This window comes from Harmonia axyridis, chromosome 1, assembly GCF_914767665.1.
Source record: "Harmonia axyridis chromosome 1, icHarAxyr1.1, whole genome shotgun sequence".
Taxonomy (NCBI): domain Eukaryota; kingdom Metazoa; phylum Arthropoda; class Insecta; order Coleoptera; family Coccinellidae; genus Harmonia; species Harmonia axyridis.
The window spans coordinates 52206911-52230921 of NC_059501.1; the positions used below are offsets into that span (position 1 = coordinate 52206911).

Here is a 24011-nt window from a genome sequence, read left to right on the forward strand (position 1 = left end):
TTGCCAATGTGGTTTATTTTGTTGTTTTTCTCTGGCTGGTTGCTGACTTTTAGGTTTTGGCTTCACACCTAGCACTGTTGCTATTGAAAATGCTGCACAGTATATGATGAGGTGTAATGATTCGAGATCATGGTAGTCAGAAAGATACTTTGGTATAATCTCCTTGTTGGTCATGACCAGAAGATTATATAGTTTCTTGGATATCCTCAATCTTGGTAGAATCGGTCGTCTCAATGGATCTGTGCCCTCAAAATCTATAACGCATCTATTCATTGTGGCAGATAATCGCTCCAGTAGTTCTCTTTGGTCTTCTTCTGGATTTTCGACGGGTGCAGCATATATATTCCGTCGTTGAGCATCACTTATTGCTATCACATCTGCGTTGTTTTGTTCCTCAGTGTTCATTTGTGCATTGATGTTCTGTTGGTTTTCAGCACAATCGTAGTTTTCTTCAATTGTCGTTTCGTTGTTAGTGAGGTCTCTATTCTGTAGCCTCAGTTGGACTTCATTTTTTATGGTGTTAAGTCTCTCATCGGGTACAAGTTTATTTCTCAATATGTCGGTATTGGTCGGCTACTCTTTGCTCAGAAACTTGGAGTTCGGGATAGTTTCTGTGGAATTCTGCAAATAATTTTTGCCGGTAGCCTATTTTATCCTCTTCCATATTAGTCACTTCATAGTATATGCTCATGATCGTTTCATTTATCGAACTTGTCCATTTCATGCGTCTTCTTGGTAGACCTGTTTGGGTGAGTGCTGGTTGGGGATCCTGCGCAGCACCTTCAGCGGTCGGAGAAACTCGTGTTATTCGTCTCCTAGAATGTTGAGATTGTGGAGGCGTAGTATTTTGTTCGACAGACGCCCGTCTCCTAAGCACTCTGTCACCGACGTCCCGCATACTGTCATGTCCAGCGCCGGCTCCAGACACGCCCTGACAAACCTCAGGCAGCGGCTCTATATTCCTATTCCTCAAATTCACCATCATTCATGGGTTCCCCCGTGTCGTGGGGGGGGCCTTTGATCGCTTTTTACGATCCGCAGAGCTACGGTGGGAGAATTCTTGAGCTGCTTTCCACACGGCTTCGTCCGTTACCCTGGACAGGGACCCTTCGACAGATTTCAGCTTCCCGGGTCAGGGAGCTCCTGGAATCTGCGGTGGGCAGGAGTCAATTCAACTCTCCTGATAGGTGAATCGCTAGGAATTCACCTACCGCTACCCCTGTTATATATCCCCGACTTTTGCCTATACGCGTAGGATTTCTCCTCGCCGTCGGCTTCTCACTCCTCGCTAAGAGGAACATTCACTCAATCCCAGATATTTAAAATATCAGAAGGGCAGAGCTCGGTCGTGTCCGGTCGTTGTGGTCCCCCTGGTTCTCGTCGAACTTCTGGTCCTCTCACACGTGATCCTTGGACCTGTCCTTCGCTTCCTAGGAATTTTCTCACCGTCCTTGCAGTACCTAAAAGAACAGCTTTTTGCATTATATTACATATATACTCACTAAGACCTAGTTGCTTGATATTTCTCTTGAGATTTTTGGGTAATATTCTTGTTGTTGAGATGATAATTGGAATAGTTCTCGTTGATATCATTCCCCACTGGCGCTTTATCTGAAATTCGAGGTCCCTATACTTTGAAATTTTTTCGAACTCTTTTTGACGCATGTTGTTGTTATTGGGTATTGCTACGTCGATGAGTATTGCTGCCTTTTGATGTTTATCAACTAGCAATATATCTGGCCTGTTGTGAGGGACTGTTTCATCAGTCAAAACTGTACGATCCCAGTACAGTTTATAGCGTTCGTTTTCCAGGATGGTTTCCGGTCGGTATTTGTAGTATGGCACTTTTTCAGAATGAATTAGTGTTAATTTAGTTGCCATTTCTTGGTGTAGTATCTTTCCTACTGCATCGTGTCTCTCTTTATATTCATTTCCTGCAAACATTTGACATCCTCCCGTGATATGTTGGATTGTCTCATTCGTTGGACACCCATAACGGCATCGATCTTCAGTAATAGTTCGATCCTTTGTGATATGCTTGCAGTAATTTCTTGTTGAGATCACTTGATCTTGGATGGCTAAAAGAAATCCTTCCGTTTCTGGATACATCGCACCTGATGTGAGCCAATAGTTCGACGCTTCAATGTCGACATGATCCTGGTTCACCTCGTTGAAATGTCGTCCATGTAGGGGCTTTTCTCTCCATCTTTGCATATTTTCTTGGATTGTCTGGTGGTTGTATGACAATTGCTCCTTGTGCAGTTGCAAAGGTGTTGATTCGTCTGCTTCACACAGTACTTTGTAGATCTCTGACGTGCCTGATTTGTCTTTGAAGTATGTTCGTAGGCATTCAATTTGACCATGGGCAAGTTCCATGATGTCCAGCAGACCTCTGCCTCCTTTATTCCTCGGCAGTGTCGTCCTCTCAATGCTACTTTTCGGATGGTGCTTGTGTGCTTTCGTCATCAAGGTTCTCATTTTGCGTTGCAGGTTTTCCATATCTGTTTATTATTATTGTAACCAACAAAAGTGGGTGCCGTGCTAATATTGTAGTTGTCGATGAAGCGTCTCTGGAGTTTTTGAATCAGTTGTTGTCTTTCAATATTTTTGGGTTTGTTGATTTTGTGTATGTATGTTTCTCTGATGTGATCATGTATTGTAATAGCGTTGTGTATTCTGCTTTTTTCCACTTTTTTAATATCCATATCAGCTGATTTTTTGTTTATTGATCCTATTTTGATGTTTGGAATACCTTCTATGGGCTCAACTGGTCTTTTTGGGCATTTTATGGACCATGCTATATGCTCTGTGGATTGACATGCAGTACACCTTGGTGGTAAACTTGTTGTACATTCTGATTCCTTGTGTTGTTGTCCACATTTGCTGCAAATTAACGGTGAATTGTATTTGTCCGTTGTGTGGGTAAATTGAGAACATCATGCACAAGGGACTGGTGGGTAGCTTGGCTTGGCAATGAAGTGTCTGCATTTGAATAGATGCCTTCATTAATTAGTTTTTCATATGATTTTACTTCACTGGTTACTATGCGTATAAATAAGGATGGTTCGTTTGTCTTCTTTGAGATAATTCTCTTACAATATCGGTTAGTAATTTGGTTTTTCTGAAGAAAATTACTTATCTCTTCTATTCTCATTTCTATTTCCACCTGTGAGATTATGGCTGAATATGATTCCAAGTGAGTTCTGGGCTTGTTGTGAACTGAGGTGTTGGTTGAAGTTTCATAAAAGGTGTTGATTAGTTTCATTTCCTTTATGTGTTTTAGCTCTTTTGTGAGATTATCCTTGGAATTATTTGATTTGACAATATATCCCTGTGTGGTTTGGGTAATTATATCGCGTCCATCTGGGAACAATTTTATCTATTTATCGGCGACTTGAAGTCTTGTTGTGTTAGGAATGGGTGTTATGTTGAATAAATTCGCATATGTTACCATCAGGGTATTTGATTACTCATGTGTTATTTGCGAAATTGTTGGCAGCTGTGGTTCTTCTAATCTTATCTCTGGCGATTTCTTATCTTCGACTTTTTTTGCCGGATCATCTCGGTTTTTTGTTCGTTTCTTCCGCTTCTTTCGCGTCACGATCGTATAATTGGGATCCTTATTTCCTGGTTCTTCCAGACCAGTATCTGTTGAGGATTCACTTTGTGGAGACATTCTTGGGAGACAGAATGCCTCAAATTCATCTTCGTCGTAAGATCTTGCGGGTTCAATCTTGACACTCGATTTACGTTCATCTAATCAATACACTTGCGTTTCAATCAGCTGTTGCACAGAAACTCTGTGGACATGACAATATTTAAAAAAAAAAATAAATATATCGCATCGCATTCATGTTTCGATTCTTCCACTGTTCGATTGGAGACAGAGCGACTCGCAGATTTGTACGCTAAATCCGATATTTCCTAGTGAATTTTCCGAATTTGAAATAAGGAGAAAGAGCTCTATCAATTAGAGAAATGAAATGCAGGGTGTTCCTTTAAAAAATACCCGTTTACATAAAATCTTTATGTTTATAATGCTTTTTTGAATCTCCTTGTACTGAATTCTGAAACCCCATAAAAAATACTTCATATTTGCCCATTAAAATGTTTTGGTAGGACTAATATTACCTGAGATAGCTATTGTAAAATATGAACAATCATCCTGTACATATATCAGAAGAAAAATTAAACAAAGCAGAAAATTGTGAACCTGAATCCGAAGAAGACAATTTTCATGGTGTCTGCAACGACAGTAAAAAATGTTTCATGTGTTTGTCATGAGTATTTTCAGTTCTTTTTGAACTCTCTGAATCAGGATTCTTCAACCAACTCACATCATTGTATAAGGAATATTCTTCATGCAATGCTTTTATGTAGCTTATATTATTGGTCTTGAAAATAACTTGTACAGTGCATCCCATTTTGGGTGAGACAGCCAGGTTTCTCGCTTGTTATTTGAGATAGAGCCTTGCGGTTTTCACGTTCCTGTCCTACTTTTTCGTGAAACTCAAGTTGGTCTAATCAGATTCTGTATAACTGTTTCCGTTCAAAAGATACAGGGTGATTTCGGAAATTGATACTTTTCGGACCCCTTCTTTATCTCCGAAGTTATTAGAAATAATGCTGAGGTAAAACTACTTCTGAATCAGAATTCTGCGTAGAATCCAGTGGCGTACTCATTATTTTTTTTCGGGGTATGGTTTAGAAGATTCAACACAAACTTATGTTTTTTTAAATGGAACACCCTATATATCATTACATCGTTGAATTCGTTATTTTTTTCCCTTCAAAATGATATATGACGCTATGTAGGTAGGATGTTCAGAAATGTTAAAAAAACACTAAAACGTCAAATAATGATGATTTTTTTGTAAATGGGCCATGAATTATCTATGTTTCAATGAGAGGATTATTACTTTTGATTTTTAGGAGAAGTAGGTCATTGATGACACAAACATCCTTGTTGTTATTATGGCTACTATGCATTTGGGAGCATTGTTTTATCAAGTAGGCATTGGAGGGAAAAAACCAATCTGATCTAGCTGTCATCGCTATAAATTATTGTTATCATTATTGATTCTTCTTTTCTATGGGAAATCCATTGCCCATTAACAAAAAATCATCATTATTTGATGTTTTAGTGTTTTTTTTAACATTTCTGAACATCCTACCTACATAGTGTCATATATCATTTTGAAGGGAAAAAAATAACGAATTCAACGAAGTAATGATACACATAGTGTTCCATTTAAAAAAACATAAGTTTGTGTTGAATCTTCTAAACCATACCCCGAAAAAAAATAATGAGTACGCCACTGGATTCTACGCAGAATTCTGATTCAGAAGTAGTTTTTACCTCAGCATTATTTCTAATAACTTCGGAGATAAAGAAGGGGTCCGAAAAGTATCAATTTCCAAAATCACCCTGTATCTTTTGAACGGAAACAGTTATGCAGAATCTGATTAGACCAACTTGAGTTTCACGAAAAAGTAGGACAGGAACGTGAAAACCGCAAGGCTCTATCTTAAATAACAAGCGAGAAACCTGGCAGTCTCACCCAAAATGGGATGCACTGTAAACAGGTTACATGTGAAAGGGTGTTTTTCAAGCTAAAAATAATAAAAAACTATCATAGGTCTAGTTGAGGCTAAGGCCTTATGTCTAGCCTATATTTTATAAATATAGACAGAGACTTATTTTCTGATTTGTACAAAGATAAGATAATGAATTTTGTGACCAAGAGTAGTGAAGAACTTACTTACTTATAATTTAAACAAACAATGTTTTCGCTTATATTTATATTATTAGTAACGGTGTTTATTTTGGTTTACTGTTTCTAATAATGATTTATTTTATACTTCACTCGACTATTGGTACTATTTTAGTATCAAAATATCCTAGGTTGTTACATAACAGGTCTGCTGATGATTGTAATATAGTATTTTTTTGCATTGTGCTTTTCATTGTCATTTTCGTAGTTATATTATCATTGAACATTCGTTTTATTTCAGTTATAACCACTCTCAAGTAGTAGCAGGGCTTTCGTCAGACATTTTGGCGTCTCGGCAAAATACAATTTCGCAGCCCTACTTTGCCTTATTCAACTGAATTATCTTTGAAGGAGCCTCTCTTATTATTTTCAACCATCTTTTCGAGTCCATATAAAATCATCTTTTTCAACTTAAAATCACCTTGTCAAACTTATCGAAGGACTTTTTATCGATTTCATCAAAAAAGTCCAGAATTGTTTAAAAGTACGACGCTATAGTAAAAACTACGTCTATAGTAAAAAGACGATGTTGTTCTTGAAAAGTGCATTTTAGTAGGGCTAAATTTTTTCTCAAAAGGTGCATTTAGTAGATACAAAATACAAATAGGTATTTGTGTTTTTATAACTACAGTTGAGAGCGCCTATTTGATTTCAAAAAAATTGTCTGTTGGAAATTAAACATTTATGTGTCAAAAAGTATCTCTTGTTTCATTAACTGAGTTTGCGCCCCTACAATTTGGCGCCCCAGCAAAATGTCCGGTTTGCCGATCCTGGCCGCGACCCTGCTCTCAAGTAGAGATACGGTAATTAATTAATCTAAATTTGCTGCCGATTTGAATTAATTGAAAAAAAATTAAATGAGATTTAAAACAATTCAAGAGCACGATAAATGTCGTGGAAAGACGAAACAGTTCCCGTCTGATTTCCTGAAGACCTCAAATCAGTATTTAACCAAGGGCCACCATCAAAGGAGCCAAACCAGGCCTGATGATAATTCGGAATATCAGCTAGCGGAAGCCGATTCCGATAAAGTTTGGTTCTATTTATATTATCGTTTATTATCAGAAATTCCCATTATTATGTTTCTGATCAATATTTAGTACACCTTCATTATTGTTATTCAACCAGCAACCCACAATTATGATTTTCATTACTCTCGCTATTTGCTTATAGAAATATCTATTATAAAGCTCATGAATTCTATGACAGCGAATAGTGATTACAAAAATAATATGTGTAACGAATTGCCGTTTCGATCAACATTAAGCTAATAATTGGTAATTAGTTTATAATGGTCGTTTCATTTGTCGTACCTCTTCATAATTAGGAAATGTTATCCTTCCCAACGGATAAACATTTCCGTATTTCTGAAATAAGTAAATAAATTTGAAGGCATCGCAATCAGCGTTGAAAAATATAAACTCGAATATTTATTACATCACAGTGTCGTCACTTTTTTGAAACTAAAAAAATTGGGAGAGAAATAATGATGGAAATACTTTTATCTAGTCAATAATCTGAATTATATAGTCACTGATCTGAATTATTTATTCAGAAAAATTTGAAGCCATTTCCTTTGGAATTATAAGAAATTTAGATAATGAAAATAATACGAAATAATGAAGTGATATAATTTCAGATCACATCGCAGTATCTGTAGTTACTTGATCAGCTATTTTTATGATCTGATAATCTAATAATAATCAATTTATTTCAAGGCAATTACAACTACGTAGGTTTTGCAGCATATCGATATAAGAGACGTTAAATCACAGCCCGAACGGGACCACCTAGAGCAAAAATGACAAGAATAAGACCCCCTTGAAATCGTCCCCCAGGAAAACTTCCAAACCTTCGATTCTCCTCGCGGTTTCCGAGTATACGGGGTGTTTCGGATTATTTTGACATTGAAAGTCTCATATTTCTGTGGTCTCTGTGGACAATTCGTCTGTCAGTGTCATGTTATAATATAATAATAAATATTTCATTTCGATATACTTCTGATTTCTTGAGAAAGTTTGCAGTTTCCAAAATTGTTATTTAATATTTAAATAAATGCTGACAGATAAAATGCAAAGTCTTCGGCGAATCAAATATTCAATAGATATTTGTCAAAATTTGGAAATGAATATCATTGAATGAATTTTCCTCAGTTCAGGTTTATTCAAAAGGTTTCTATTATTGATTCAATTGGATGAATGTTGCTTTATTTCAGTAATTTTTCGTTTATTTCCTACAAACTATAAAACTACATTCTCATTCGTGAGAATTTGAATCTATTGCGGCAGAAGATGGAACTACAAAAGAGAACAGAAGCTTTATCTGTTCATCAATAGGATTACCAATATTCGCAAATTGTAAACTTTAAATAAACATGAATCACCCATAGAGCCATGAAGAGTACATAAATGAATGAACCGAAACAATATGATAATCAATTTGGAATTCAATTCAGTCTTTGATTGGAGTGAAAGTTGTGCTACTATGAAACAGTATCAGAAAGATAGAAAAACTCCTTATAGATAATTCAGAATGGGCTTTATTACTGGAAAAAAAACCAAGTTAGTCAGATGACTTTCAAAAATTTCCATGTGTGCTTTGAATATCTAGAATATACTCTTTTATGACAGAAGAGTGCAAAAATATAAGTGACCTATTCGTTTTTGAAGAATTTGAGTGCAGTTCTGTTGATTTTATAATGAATAAATCAAATCGTTGTGAAATCTTTCATACGAATAATTTCAATTATATATACCCTGTTATATTATCATAATATTATTTACTGTTCAACTGAAACATGTATCAATAAACCTTGGAAACTAAGAGACTCTCAAACTTATAACCTGATTTCTCAAAAAGGTTCCACCTAGATATGATATTACAGTTGCTTATGAGGTAACATAAGCCATGGGTATTTGAAAGGCAGTTCTATTCATTCTGTCTCTTTTAAGGTTGTTCATTTATAGCTACACTGAATAATTCTGAAAAAAAATTCACTTTAGATGTGAATTCATTAAATTTGGACTTATGCATCATACATATACGACTATAAATTGAGAAATACATATTCTTCTAAATTCCATTATTATTCTTTTGAATAGTACTTTGAAGATATTCATTGCAATAATGTATGGAATATATTCACTGGTCTTCCTTCAGTTGAAGTTGATTCAGATCCAAAGTTAACATTTGAAAAAAATCGTGTAGTCAGTGTAGTAATCGAACCCACTAACATGGGTCAATAGTATTGGCCGATACAATTTTAGTACCGTCATTTCAAATAATGAACTAAGGTCTTTTGACTAAAGTAAAAATTGGACAATGAGATTATTATTAAATTGACTCAAGAAATTAACTGAGTATGCTATATCAGGACTAGTTAATACTGCTAAAGACGTTATAGGTTTATTAACCTATTAATTTCTTATATGGTTCATCATTACAACTCTCTTTTGTTGAATCAAATTTGAATTTAGTTTTCAATAGAGTTATCACATGTTCACAATCAGACATGTTGAATTATTACTATACATATTTGAAGAATATAATCGATGGCTTCACTACCTTTTCCATAATTTCTTGTGATATTCATCCCTAAACATTTTTTAGCTCTAAAATGGTAAGACTTTTATAATGGGAATTTTGTCATAGCAGGTAGGTTATCCTTAGATCTGCATTCCCCCTCGGTTTGACGTGGTCTTTACGGGACACCCTGTATAACAGGGTATATAGACATAAAGTTGACATTGCTCCGATGGAAGATTTCATAACGATTTGATTAAAGCAGCATATTAAGTCAACAGCTTTACACTCAAATTCTCCAAAAACCAATTGGTAACTTATATTTTTACACTCTTAGGTCATAAAAATGTGTATTTTAGCTTCTCAACACACACTTCTGAATTGTATATAAAAAGTTTGTCTATCTGTTCAATACTATTTCATTCGAGGTTTCATATCATAGTAACATATAATATAAAAGGTGGCTTTCACTGCAATCTCAAGGTCCAACATTCTTTTTCATATTCTCAGACCATGATTTATGTTCAATCTTAAAATACATATAATAATAATAAACAACTACTATCACATATTCGCAATGTTGAGTGACATTTAGGGAAAATTCCTAGCTTAGTTTTGCATACTTTCTTTTATTGGCTCTATTTTAGTTAGTATATAGTGTGTCCAGCTTCGTGTCAGAAATTCTGGTCCGTTTTAGCCTCGGTTTTAGCGCACTGAAAGAAATTTTGTTCGTAATATCAATGAATGCCGTTCATCGACCTTCCGTACGTTGATACAATATACTTTCCATTATGCCAACTAACAAATTCGTTTGAGTTGAAATTCATGTTACGTACAGTTTCGTTGTCCCAATGAAAAGGCGTTCGTTGACGGTTTGTGTGCTAACTCGGCTTTTGAATTAACAGTTCATCATAGGAATGTACACAGTACATCAACTCAATGAAAGATATTCATCCCCCCAATGAACTTGATACGTTGACCCAATGAATTTGTTCAACATAGCCGACTGCCTGCTAACAGATCACGTGACTCACATAAATGAAAGAATAACCGATCCGAATTGGAAATGATTGGTGGTTCGATTGGAAATATTAATTTACTGCTTTACTCTGAGAGAAATCCATCTTTTCTATTATAAAGCAATTATTTGAAGGATATTCATTCACAACTATCACAGCAAATTTATATTTGATATACTTATTCATCAATAGGTAAATCATGCATTGAAAAAAGTTTATAGATAGAGAATAAAATATTTGTTCACAAGGTATTTATGTAATAACATAACTAATTTATATGAACTTACATAACATAAATTCATTAGAACAAATTTTCAACCGGTAGTTAACAAACATTTGCTATACAGGGTCTTTCACGAGGAACCTCCCCATATTTATACGGGAAACTACTGAACGTATTTTCATGAAATTCAGCACTTATAAGTATTTCACGATGCTGATGAAATCTAAAATATTTTCAAGGCATGAGCACCTCCGGTTTTTCCGGAAATGACGTCAACTTCCGTTTTTCAAATTAGAACACCATTTTTTTATTGCAGAAATAGATTCCTTAGAAAATTTCAAGTTATTTTGATGTAACATTTTTCAGTTTTGGTTGGAAAATTCTCTCTGAACGGGAAAATTCGAAAAAAAAATCGAAAATAGAGCTCCGCTGAAACAAGAATAACTTCGAGGTTTTTGGATGGAAAATTTTCATTTTTTGGATTTTTCAAGATGTAAGATTGATGTATCCACTTTAAAAAGACTGAAAGACCCTGTATATGAATAAACTCTCACTTCAGTAATATATTCACTAAAAAATATGGGATTCATTAATTATTAACAAAAATATGATGCGTACAAGGCCAAACCGACCTAGTCGGTAAACGGTTCTACTCACAAGCAAACAATCGAATTGAAGAAAAAGCCCAAATAACTATCAACAACAAATACGTTATTCATTACTGAATTGAATTATTATTTTTATTCTAAATTGAATTATATATAATGCTTATCATTAATTATCAAATAAAAAACTAATACTAACAAGCTTTATTGATATTCAATAAGTGAATAATGAAATTGAATAAAATGTTCCAAATTAATGATATTTATTAATTATTACTCAATACCTTATTAACACTAAGCTATATTCATTTTAATCGACTACTATATTAAACATTATTCAATGAAATTATTCGTAAATAATACTCTAAGTGTAGTCTGAGTGAAGTATTTCCTTGATTTTATCGGAAATGCATTAAAATAGATGAATAATTTATTGGCCGTATGGACAAATATTTGTTTCATGGAAATAAAGAATTTATTTGGAACCCCACCAATAATCATCAGTTAATATCACACTACATCATAGACCTCATATCAGATTTTAGGTCTACGCACTACATTTATTTACCCATAATTTAATTTAATGATGCTGAATCTATATGTGGTCGATTGAAATAAATATAGCTAAGTGTTATATATTATTGAGAAATAATTAATAAATAGCATTTATTTGTAGCATTTTATTCAATTTCAATATTCATCAGGTGAACTCATAGTTCTGTGATTTGATGGATTGTCATTTTCAAATATACCGCCATTTTTAGCAGCATTAAGGTAAGAATATAATATTTCACCGGCTAAATTATGCTGAAGAGAGAATCATTGTTGAATTTTCGCTTAGTCTCTTGAGCTTGCAAAGTGTATATATTATGAATATTTAATAGTGGAAATCGTGTTTAATTTTTTACGCTAGTGAGAAAACCCAAATAGGGACACATCGAGTGCGACGTAAACAATCAATTACTATTACTAGATTACTACCTGATCATCAGCGAAATGTATAAATAAAGAAATATAGGAACGATTTCCTACTGAAAAATTGGTAAGAATCTATTTATATTAATATGAACAAACAATTGAAATTTTCAAATTCCAGGAATTTTATTGAAAGTGTAAAATGGAAGAACTAAGTGCTCAAATATGAAAAAATCAATGAATTGTACAATTACCAAGCAGAACAAAATTTATATATATGAGAAAGAACCTTCGAAATACTTGGGAACACTCTCTGAGAAAACATTTGGTGAAACAATTCAAGTAGTATTGTGTTCAAATGGGATTTGTTTGGTGCATTCAAAATTGTACTAAGGCTTTCCAAAAGTAGAACAAATTTTAGCGTTAATTATTCAAATAGTACATTATTCTATTTCTAAAGATTCATGATTCGATAAAATAATTCAGCTTATCTCTAATTATAGTACATCATCCACTGTAACAATTCAAGAATTAGGAATAATTAGGCACTATTCAGGAGGAAAGAAGTTAGTGTCAATTTCACATATTCCTTATCATACCTAGGAATCGCTTAAACTCCATGAGCTCCTAAGTGACTGGAATATGGAATCATTATATGATCATCTCTTAGGTGGGTTCAATATTTCTCTATGTACAGAATTATTCTAGCAATTCAATATGTTTTCCAGCTGAAAAAATATTTGTTGATGACCTCAAAGGAATAAGTAAAAGTTATATGTGATATGGGTTCACATCGTTATATACCGTATTCAAGAGCGATAACACCTGATGAAAGCAGTGTAATTCATTTATCCAATAACCTCAATGAAACTCCAAAAGGAATAATGCTCTATAAATATCATACAAAATTTTGAAAATTTTAAGATGATCGAAAAACGTCATCAGTTACTGTCTTGAAAAAGAAATATTGAATCGATTTCCACCTGAAAAATTGGCGAGATTCTATTCATTATAAAATTAAATAAACAATTAATATTTTCTAATTCCAGGAATTTTATCGAATGAGTAAACAGGGAAGACTCAACAACTAGTGCGCAAATATGAAAAAATAAATTAATTATACAATTTCCAAGCATATCAATGAACGAAACACAAAGAATAAACCTTTAAAATGCTCGAAAACACTCTCTGAGAAACCATTTGGTGAGAAAATTTAGGTTATGTGGTGTTCAAAAGCTTACGGAATTGGTTTGACTCATTCAATAATATACTATTTTCAGTTTGACTCTCTTTCCACAAATTAGGAGAGGTGCTATCTAAACATCATCACATTCCTCATGAAAGAGAAAAACGAGAAAGAAAAAACTGTGAGAGAACTTCTGGGCACTGGTACTGAAGGAAATGCCAGTGAGAGTAGGATTCTTTTCAAATCAAAATACCTGTACGATTTAAATTAGACCTATTTCTGATTTTTTCGGAGTTCTTATACTTAATTGTTTTATAGATGGACGAGATGCTTCAATTGTTCGGAGCTTACTTGCTTATTTGGTGCCTACGATGGATGCCATTACTGGACAAAAAACAACCAAATATACAATTAAAGATTCTCAAGGATCATTCCTGTTCGTTGGAAGCTAGATTCAGGAAGTGGAAGATCATATAGAATATTGGAAAACAACCCCATACAGCCATTTATAATAGGCATTGCATTGGAGATCATATAAAATTTATAAATGAGTTGTTTTGTATATTTTGATGACAGAAGATTCGAATTTCATATTTTTTTCAGAGTGGTTGATATTTGCTTCAAAATTATATATATATACATATAAAAAAAATTGTGTGTTGAATTTTTTTGTTGTTTTATGTTTTTATGAGGGTTTATTTTATTCGATGTATGGTATAAATTATTTAATATATATATTTAAACTATGTTTTGTTATGTTTCCACAAATCCAAAAATAAAAAAGTTTGAATTTTCATTGAATCAATTAAATTATCTACTATCAAAATTCCGTTTTGCGAGAAGTCTAGGAAAACGCCGTCAAAGGTTCCTACTACTTTTATTTTGGATAAAATTATAAACCAATAATTTTATTCGAAATAAAAAGAGTATGAACCTTTGATGACGATTTTCTCAACTTCTTGCAAAACCGAATACTATTGATTCAATGAATACGTACGTTGAATTAACGTACCAAGTTAGTTAATCCAATGAACAAATTTCATTCCGACAACGAAACTGATTCATTGTGCCACCTCGATCATTTCTAATAATAAATATCGTACATTGATTCAACGAATTCGTACGTTGAATTAACGTACCACGCTCGTTCATCCAATGAACAAATTTCATTGCGACTAAGAAACTGATTCATTCGGACGATGAATTATCATACGGAGAGCCAATGAATACATTCGTTGCCGTGATGTATCATAGTAGTAATATTTTCGCACATTCGGTACATACTCCTAATGTACGATAATTCGTTGGCCTAATGGACGCGTCCACTGGCTTTATTTTGATAAATAAATAAATTGACCCAATGTACTTTTTCATTGTATTTACGTACTCTTTTCGTTCAGTGCTTAACCTCTCTTGATCTTCTGTGGTGACTAATTTTCACCTTTCTGAATGTTCCTGTTTTCAATTAATGATTTTTCGCAATTCAATATCCATCTCTTAAGTATAGTTCCATCTGTTGTCGCGTTTATTTTCAACTTATGATTAATTTTAAATTTCAATCTTACAATGTTATTTCTGATTCGCCGGAGACTTTTCATTTCATCTGTTGGCATTTAAAGATGAAAAAACGGTTTGGGAAACTGCAAGCTTCCTGAAGAAATTATAATTTTCAACTCATACATATATATGTGTAATATATTATGACGGACGGTTCTGATTGGTCTATCGAAACAACCAGTTGCAACGATTTTGTACGCTTCATTCCATGTTACGCTACTGGAATTCGTGAAGACGCGGTAATTTGTCAATTAATCGTATCATATCGTGTACCATCGGTCGGAACGCAGATGCGCGGATCTAGAGAGAATCTTCTGAAAGATCTTCAATGATTATTAAGACTACAGCAAGAAGACGTACCTGTAAGTTTTAGATTTAAGTCATTATTAGTTTACTTTGAATCTCGGAATCTGATTTATCGGCGAGAATTGTGTCGGGATTCTCGGTAAGTGTTAACATGAATATTTGTATTCAACAAGTAATAATCTCACCAGAACGAATCAATTTAATTTGAAACAGTAGTTTTTTTAGAGTCATCCATCTTGTCGAAACGTATTTCAGGTTTGGTAGAATTCTTTTTGTGTCAAATAATGTCAGCAAAACTCCTTCTCAGGTTCATTTGATAATGAATGTAATGATTTCTTTGTAATTTCTTGGTTAGAAATCCGAGAAGGAGTTGTAAATTTAGTTAACATATTCTGATATCGTTGTTCATTTTCTCAAAGCACCTCCCGTGAGATTGGAACAAGAAAACCTCCCTTGGGATTGGAAGAAAGAAAACCTCCCGTGAGATTGGAACTAAGAAAACCTCCCGTGGAATTGGAACAGCAGAAACCTTTCTTGGGATTGAAAAATATCAAGAAGTACTTCCTTGACATACAGAATTTGGGATAGTACGTATGTTAAACCACTTTAGTTCCTGAATCTGAAAGAATACCTGCGTAATACTTGGCATTATCACATCAACTTCGTTGAATGAGGATTGGAGTACTATAGCTTTCTGATAAGAATTGGTGTTCAGAAGGCTGAAGATAAAATACAGAAGAGATTCCATCCTAGTAGCAGAGTAACTCATTTTAAATCGTTTTGAGTTAAGTTTCTATTTTATTATTTGTTCAGAGTGAAAAGGTTCGATCATTGTATATTTTAATTTTATTAAATTTGTAAAAACCTGGGTAGGAGTTTTGTTGCCAAATAAGCCAAACCACCCCTAGAAATTAGTCTTAGAGTCTCATGAGTAATTGTAACGTTACACAGTAAAACTCAAAAACTACGAGGAAAAGAAGGTTTAGGAGTTTTCAGGGAGCCTCGAGACGATTTCAAAGGGGAACCCATTCTTTTCATTCTTGCTCTAGATGGTCCCGTTTAGGTTGTGATTTAATAAGAAATGTTTTGTTTAAAAACAAATTATATAATAAGTCTTCTGTATACCTTTTTAAATATATCCACGTCATCGGCAAAAATATCTATTTCATAATGAATATGCATGAGAGCCAATCCGTTCAGTCCGTTTTCACTCGTTGTGTTTCTTAAGTAAGTTTGTAGTCTCCTTAGACTTGAGAAAATCGTTTGTGGGGTAGCAAGTAGGTATAGTAGCCAATATTTGCAGCAATAGGTAAATATTCGGATAAAGATTTTTATCCCATGTTTGAACCACCTAAACCCCCCACCTCTGGATATGCCCTTGATGCTGCCTAAATTTGAGTGATAGGAGGATGAAACGGATGGCAGGCAACTGAGCGAATAGTCGTATGGACACCAGATCGACAAAGAATTGTGAGGTAAATGGTCATCGACAGAGTAATGAAGAGTACCAAAATAAACGTAATTGCATGCATAATGAGAGGGTATAACAGACAAGAACAGAAAGTATAATGGAAATAAAAATGACAGTGGTAATTTTAAGCATCACATTTGCACAGAGCACATGAAACAACATTGAAAACACCAAGCAGAAGACCTTACTCAATAAAATAATCAGTTATGGCATAGAGGCCCCATAGTAGGAATAAAGGACAGCTTCTAGAAAACATAAGCATCTAGGATTTGTCGCAATTTCGAAATATTTTCATTTTCAATGGCATTAGAATAATTATATCCCAGTTAGTTGTTACTCAACTCATGAAATTATAAATACCCAGAAAACTTGAAGGATTGGGAATTTGGAACACCATTCTGTCATATATCAAAAGCCTCATGATTTATGGGATCAGTTGTGGACAAATATTGAATTTGTAGATTAAATACGAAACTGGTAATTGTCAAAATTTCAGAAGGGTATTTTTCTTCATTTCCAAAGGTGCTATGTGTTCAAAATGATGAACGTTAACAATTTTTATCGCGATTGTTCAACCAGGAGAAAGCAAAGAATAAAGATAAAATCATTAGGTATTTTCATCCATGATGAAAAGGTTGCGGTTTCATCGTTCTGCTGCTCATAGCTCTAAGCTAACGGTGGCAGAAGGTCACAACCTACATCAAACATAACTGGTGATTTTAGCCCTCACATGAGCCATTCGATTATTGCTACAGCATTTGGAGGATTCAGAGAAAAATAATTTTTTTGCGCCGCAGCGACCGTCTTTTCTAGGGTCTCTTCCAGTAACGAGAATAATTCGTCAATATCTCCTGCGGTATCTGATCAGAATTGGAAGAATTTGTGGAATTGAAAAAGAATATAAAGAAAATATTCGATTATTACAAGGGCTATAAGATGAAAAAATTAATGTTTAATTCACCCCTATTAAGTTTATCGAACAAATCCACACCTTCAATTCCTAATTCACCCAATTCAGAGTTCCGAATGTGATGATTTATTTTGATCAGCAACAGAAGGAATTACCGACAAATTCAAAATAAAAAACCATCAAAGGTGCCGCATTATGCTCATAAATATCCAGATGTCCCGTAATCCCCTCATAGTGGTGTTTACGAGTTATTGACGCTAAAAGAAAACAAATGCACTCATCAGTCTTGTCGGCGTTCACTTTCAATTCTCCGATTAGAATGTTGATTCCTCAGAATGGAATGCAAAATATAAGAGAAATGATTCCATTTCACCATTTCCAACTTATTATTTCATACCACATTCCATTATATTATAATATTTTTCTTCAAATTATCTAGTGTTGGGCGTGGGCTCATTCAAATTCAAAATAATTGTTCATCCTCATAATCCAGTTGTTTTACTCGATAATTATAAAAAAAACAAAATGTTCAAGCTTTTTATAAAGTCAAAACTGAGCAGAAGAACCTGAAACCGCACGGCCCGCTCTAGAAGAAGAGCAAATAATGGAGGGCGACATTATCTATTTTTTCCGTGAAATCTGAATTCTAGAAAGAATGAATTGAATTTTTTTTTAATTTCAACGAATTTCACAAATGATTCATTTTTATCGAATTCACTAATCCCAAACATCTTTGCATCGAGAATGTCTGCAACAACTACCTATTCGATTTAAAAATAATGGTTCATCCGCATCATCCGGTTGTTTAAATTAATCATATCAAAGAAAAAAGATTGAATGTTCGAGCGTTTTATGAAGTCGAAATTCAGCAGAAGAATGTATAACCTGAATTCAATTAATATATTTCATCAACTATCCATAAGAATTCAGTTGAGCACGTTAATTGTTTATTACATTCCACTTTTCCTGAATCATTCATTCCATTCAAATTTGAATCCATAAAAAATAATTACAGTTAAAATAACATTTTTATTTCCTGAAATACATTTTATGGTATCTGCCGGTGCGGCAGAAACGCTAGAGCCGGCTCTGGACCCCGATTATCCAATATTATTTTTTAGCATTTTGCAGAGTAGGGCGACAAATTGGGTCTCTGCCTAGGGTGGCAGTTTGGCTAGCGACGACCCTGAATGTAATTCATTGAATAGGGTTAAGCCACTAGAACTAGCAAATTCACAACAATAGGTGCTTTGGCGAATTCTATCTCAGCTTCAATAACGGTTTTCTCTTTCATTTCACGGGATGAACGAATAATTATTAATAATACGAGTACTATACATGAATTGATTCTTTCGAATACATCCATGAATTTTGTGAACCTGACACTTCCCCATTATGATAAGATTTAGAATCATTTTTCCCAAACGAAAAATGTTGTTTGAAAAATTGTCTATTCAATTATATTCCTTTCAATTATTTTTTTTTGGTTCTCGATTCATCTCAGTTTCATATGATTTGACTTTACGCCGTATTGGAATTTATATAAGAAATATTTAGTCGCGAAGATTATTATTCATTCAGGAATATGTAATGAAGAAAGATTTATGGTGTTGATGTTGAACAGTCTTTTCTATTCATTTGGGTTTGTTGAATGAAATGCCTATCATCTTCAAGGTCAAAAAATAAAAGCACGGCTTCCTTAGTATTCGTGCACTGAAATAAATATTTCAAAATGGGAAATCATCTTCACCTGAATCTTAAACAATTCTATATGAAGAAACACACAAATGCAACACGTGAACTAGACGGAAACAACGAAATGTCAACGGCACAACACCGTGGGCGTACACCTGTGACCGTCGAGAACAACAAAGCACCAAAATTCACACTAACCCGAAAATTTTCACCTAATCCAATCGCGTGAAATCAAGCCGACACAGGACGTGCGTAAAAACGCGTCTTTTCCGCCGAAAGACGGGCGTGTGGATCGAACGCGTGGAACTTATCCAGGTGTTGCGCTCTATGGGGACGAAAACTTTGCTACCCCCATACTGCAACCTCTGCAGACTGACTCCGCCCGGACTGGAGGTCTCCGGATCCGGAGCGCTACGATTCTTCGCGAAAACTCGCGAATACTGGGGCGCAAGCGAGGATGTGGAATCCCGGAGAGTAGCACTGATCAGCCAGGATCGTCAGGACAACGGTCTAGCTCAGAGAAAGATGATGCTTCAGAAATTTTCTCTATTTTACTTCGATATTATCTTTCTGATCATGTTTTGATGCATTATTGGATTTCCTCTTGAGTGGATTTGAATTGAGACATTCGCCGTATGAGGTATCTACCCTTTTTTTTAAGAGTCATATTTTATCGATCGAATGATTCTTGTGGCTACGTTGAATGAAAAAATATTAGGTATTTACGTGATAGTCTCAATTTATATACAGGATGACTGGTGATGTAAGGAACAACAGCTCAATGGAGATAGAAACAGAATATTGAAGAAATTCTTGCCACAACCTCAGTACCTGTACGAAAAAAATTTGTCCTGATAATTAATACATTATTTGTAGTAGACTATACTTCTTGAAAAACATATCACATTTCCATGTTCCGCATTTCACAGTTCAGTAGTATAAACAGGAATTCTGGGAGTAGGGTTGTCAGATGTATATGAGGAAAAAACCGGACAAATTTTTATTTTTTATTAGTTCATATTACAAATTACAAAATATAACAAAAAATTACGAAAAGCTTACAGTCTACTTCTTTATATACTTAGCATTTGACGAGACTGCTTTCAACAAAGATTTATTGCTTGACATAGCATCCTTAAATTCCGTGCAACTAGCATTTATATTGACATAAACACACAATTCATATTTTACAGTGTTTATGTCGAGACGATTTCTTTCGTCAGTCCATAGATTTCCCATAACATTGACATGCGCAATATCTATCTTCTTCTTCTTTATGTGCCGTCTCCTTTAAGGTTGTAGACTACTTTGCGCTGAAACTGTAATTCCGCTAGATGGAGCTACCCGAAAATTTTTGGTAGATTTGTACCTGACACACCCATTCAATTTGAAGAACCGCCTGTTTGGTATTTATTGCCCCTAATAAAATCTCAACTCTCGATGAAGCCCAGCAAAGAGTAAATTTGTGTTTCTCTAAACTTTAGAAATTCAGTTCAGTTTAGATACAGTGGCGTATCCTAGGGGGGGATAAGGGGGATATATACCCCCAGGAGGAATATCCATTATATGTAACAACCTTATATATCACAATCTTATTATGAGTTAGCAAAATTCTTTGGAAAACTTCTTCAAAAGAAGGAAAATTTGATTTTTTTTCCTTTATCCCCCTTCCAAGGCTTATGTCTGGGTACGCCACTGTTTAGGTATATAATACTAAATAAGAAAATCGCTGAAAATATTGTGAAGTTAGAAATGACAATGAACCACTGTCATGGACTTATTTTGAGTATGGATAATAGAAATAGCAATTTATTCGAATTGAGAAAAAATATATGATCATCTCTGGTTGTATGATTTCACAGAGAAAATCAGAAAAATTTGCATATTGAGATTTCTAGAATGTAAAATTCGAAAAGCTTTTGAGTTCTCATTTTATGCGCCTTTGGAGGCCACAACACTGTGTATAGGAATATAAGATATGCGATTTATTAGGTTATTGTTGTCGGTCTCTTTATCTAGATGAGAATTTTTGATATTCTCCTGAAATTCAGAATGATTATTCAAATGATTATTTGACATTTGACACGTATTATAAGTAGTGAAAAAAAATTAGTGAGGGCAATAAGAAAAGAGTAACAGAATAGGAATGAAAAGTTGTATTTTGTTCTGTCTATCGGGTGTCACTTTGGGTTTTTACAGATATATTCAGCTCATCTAAGTTCAATATTCAAGCTTTGTTTCATCGAAATCGGATGAAAAGGGTTATTGCCAAATAAAATTCACACAATAATTTGTTTTACTAGGCGACAAAGTAGTGATTGACTACCTTAGCTGAATTCCCAGCCACGCTACGCTCAGCCATGTACAGTATAACTTCAGTAGTCCAGGCAGATTTCGTTCCGGTACCTGCCCGAATTATGAAGGCGTCCGGATTACTGGAGTGATTTTAATTTATGAAATGAAGCTACTTATAAATTATCAAAATAAGGTTTATTAATCAAGTCACAAAAAAAAATATAATTTTCTCATAAAATAAAGCAAAACTGAACAAAACACTCAAGTACATGTAACACGTTATGTAAATATGTACATGTAGGTATTTATAATATTGTATACATACATATTATGTATGTATGCAAAATGAAATATCTTCTACTTTTTTGAAAAATACATATCAATTTTAGTTTGGACCTTTTTGGATGCATCTATATCAATCGCGTTGTCTTTTCAAAAGCTATAAATGTTCAAGGGGAAGGTTATTCTCCTTTGACCACCTGATAGCTAGACTTTTCTGTGAGTGTAAGTGTCTTATGTGATCGTTTGACAGCAACCATTGCGTCCGGCACGCTCAAAAACAAAGTGCAGAATGAAAGATGCTGCCGCCACGCTGTTTCCAACCGACATGTTACCGTTTTTTACATGTATAGACAGGAAAATGCTATTATTTTGCATAATGAATATTTTCGCGCCCGGATTTCAGAGGCAAAAATTTCAAAATGCCCGAATCCCAGCAGTGTCCGGAATACTGGAGTGTCCGGGCTAGCGACTATCCGAACTATCGAAGTTGTACTGTATTAGTATTTTTTATAATATGACTCGGCTTTGAACTATTAGCCGCGGCAATCTATCTACTACTTTGCTACCTATAGTAAAATAAATAACTATTGAAAGTATTTTTTATTTGACAATAATTATTTTCATCCGATTTCTATGAAACGAAGCTTCATTTATTTTGTAGTGATAAATTAAAATAAAATTTGATACAAATTGCAATTGTTGGTATGGTTGGTTGCTATGGAAATGTATATGTCCATAATAATTATAGTTTGACAACTTTTTGGAATGTTTTATTTCCATTTAATCATTTCTGATGATGCCTATTCATGAAACTACTTACTTTGCTGCCTAGGCAGGAAAAGTAATAACTGATTGATATGTGTCTGCAAAATTAATATTTGTTGTCAATCGGAGGAAAAATATTTTACAAATTTCAAGAACTTTTTTGGTGTGCAAGGGGAAGCCCTACTCGTTATGCAACCTTGATGAATTAGGGCGCTTCGCCATAATTGAGGTACAAAATAATAATAATATAAAAAATATCACAAATAAATGCACTGTTATTCACACATTTCCGAATAACTTAAACTAATATTTTTTGTATCATCCATTCGAATATATAGGTACTCATCATATAGAAAATATACTAATTACACAGTTCCTTTTCATAAATGGAATAAGTTATGCCTTCAAAATTGAATTATCTACAAATATCTTTTCTTATATATTCTAAGAAATAACGATTCATAAAGTTCTAGTTTGATTTATAAATTCATTGAAATTGAATATATAGATAGTGAGAAAGAGCTGCATATCATATATTTGTCACGTATAGGACGGCCTGACGGACTGACCAGAATCGAATTTGAGGACGGATTCATCATCGGTGAGTCAAACACTATCGTTGGAGTTTGTTTACCATAAATTTTTTCAAGTTAAATATTAATGAAGGAAGTACGAGAAAATTTTCTTAATCAAGAATTGCCTATTTTTAGGGTTAAATTAAATGACAAATATTGTAGATAGAGTTTCGGGAATAGTGAGTTTTTCAAAAGAATTTAATTTTTTCTGAGAATTTTTTTTCAGATTTCTCAAATATTAATAATTTTCCATATTTCGGCAAAAATCCAGATACCTTTTTTTCATCTTAATTTCTTTATGACTTTTGAAATTTTCTTTATGATACTAAGCGCTCAAAATGTACTTCTCCAGACATCATTACGAATAAAATCAGCTAGCATATATATTTTAGGAACAGTATCGTTTGTAATTCTAACAATGATTTCATAACAAGTTTTCTACCTATCCCTATTATTCAGTGCAATATTGTCATAAACTAGTAATGTACACAATTTTAGCCAATCAGAGAAACCCTACCCTCGTAAATCATAAAAGTGTCATTCATCTCGAGCCATAAAATACAGTCCAAGATTCTATTGGCGTTCATGTTGCAAAAAGGCGTAAACCTTTGGGAGGCGTTCCAAAAAGCATAATTCTATTTGAAAAACATCTACAATTAGAGCAAATCAAGCAATTTTAAAAAAATGCTTGCACCAATTCAAAACTCATAATATCACTGAACATTTGTGGATGAGTTACTTGAAATGAGAAGTCTCTCTAAAGCTGAATAGTCATTTGAAGAAAGTGTTCAATTTCAAAGTTCAATTTTCGGAATACTATCGATTTTTTTTTGAAAATCGAGACGAGATCTTCAAGTTCACTATCACGTCATTGTTCACTCAAAAAATGAAATGAATCCGACCTGTACTTT

General features: G+C 33.9%; 1 protein-coding gene across 3 annotated transcripts in view; it reads right to left on the reverse strand.

The window, feature by feature from the left end:
* Positions 1-19573, reverse strand: part of LOC123672630 (nephrin-like) — a 516260-nt gene extending 496687 nt beyond the window's left edge. For 2 of the 3 annotated variants that reach the window (XM_045606833.1, XM_045606823.1), the window contains exon 1: positions 19239-19543. The gene's annotated coding sequence lies outside the window, so the exon portion shown is untranslated. Of the gene's footprint in view, positions 1-19238 lie in introns of all 3 variants that reach the window. The other variant, XM_045606814.1, reaches the window with a different exon arrangement.
* Positions 19574-24011: the final 4438 nt, after the last annotated feature.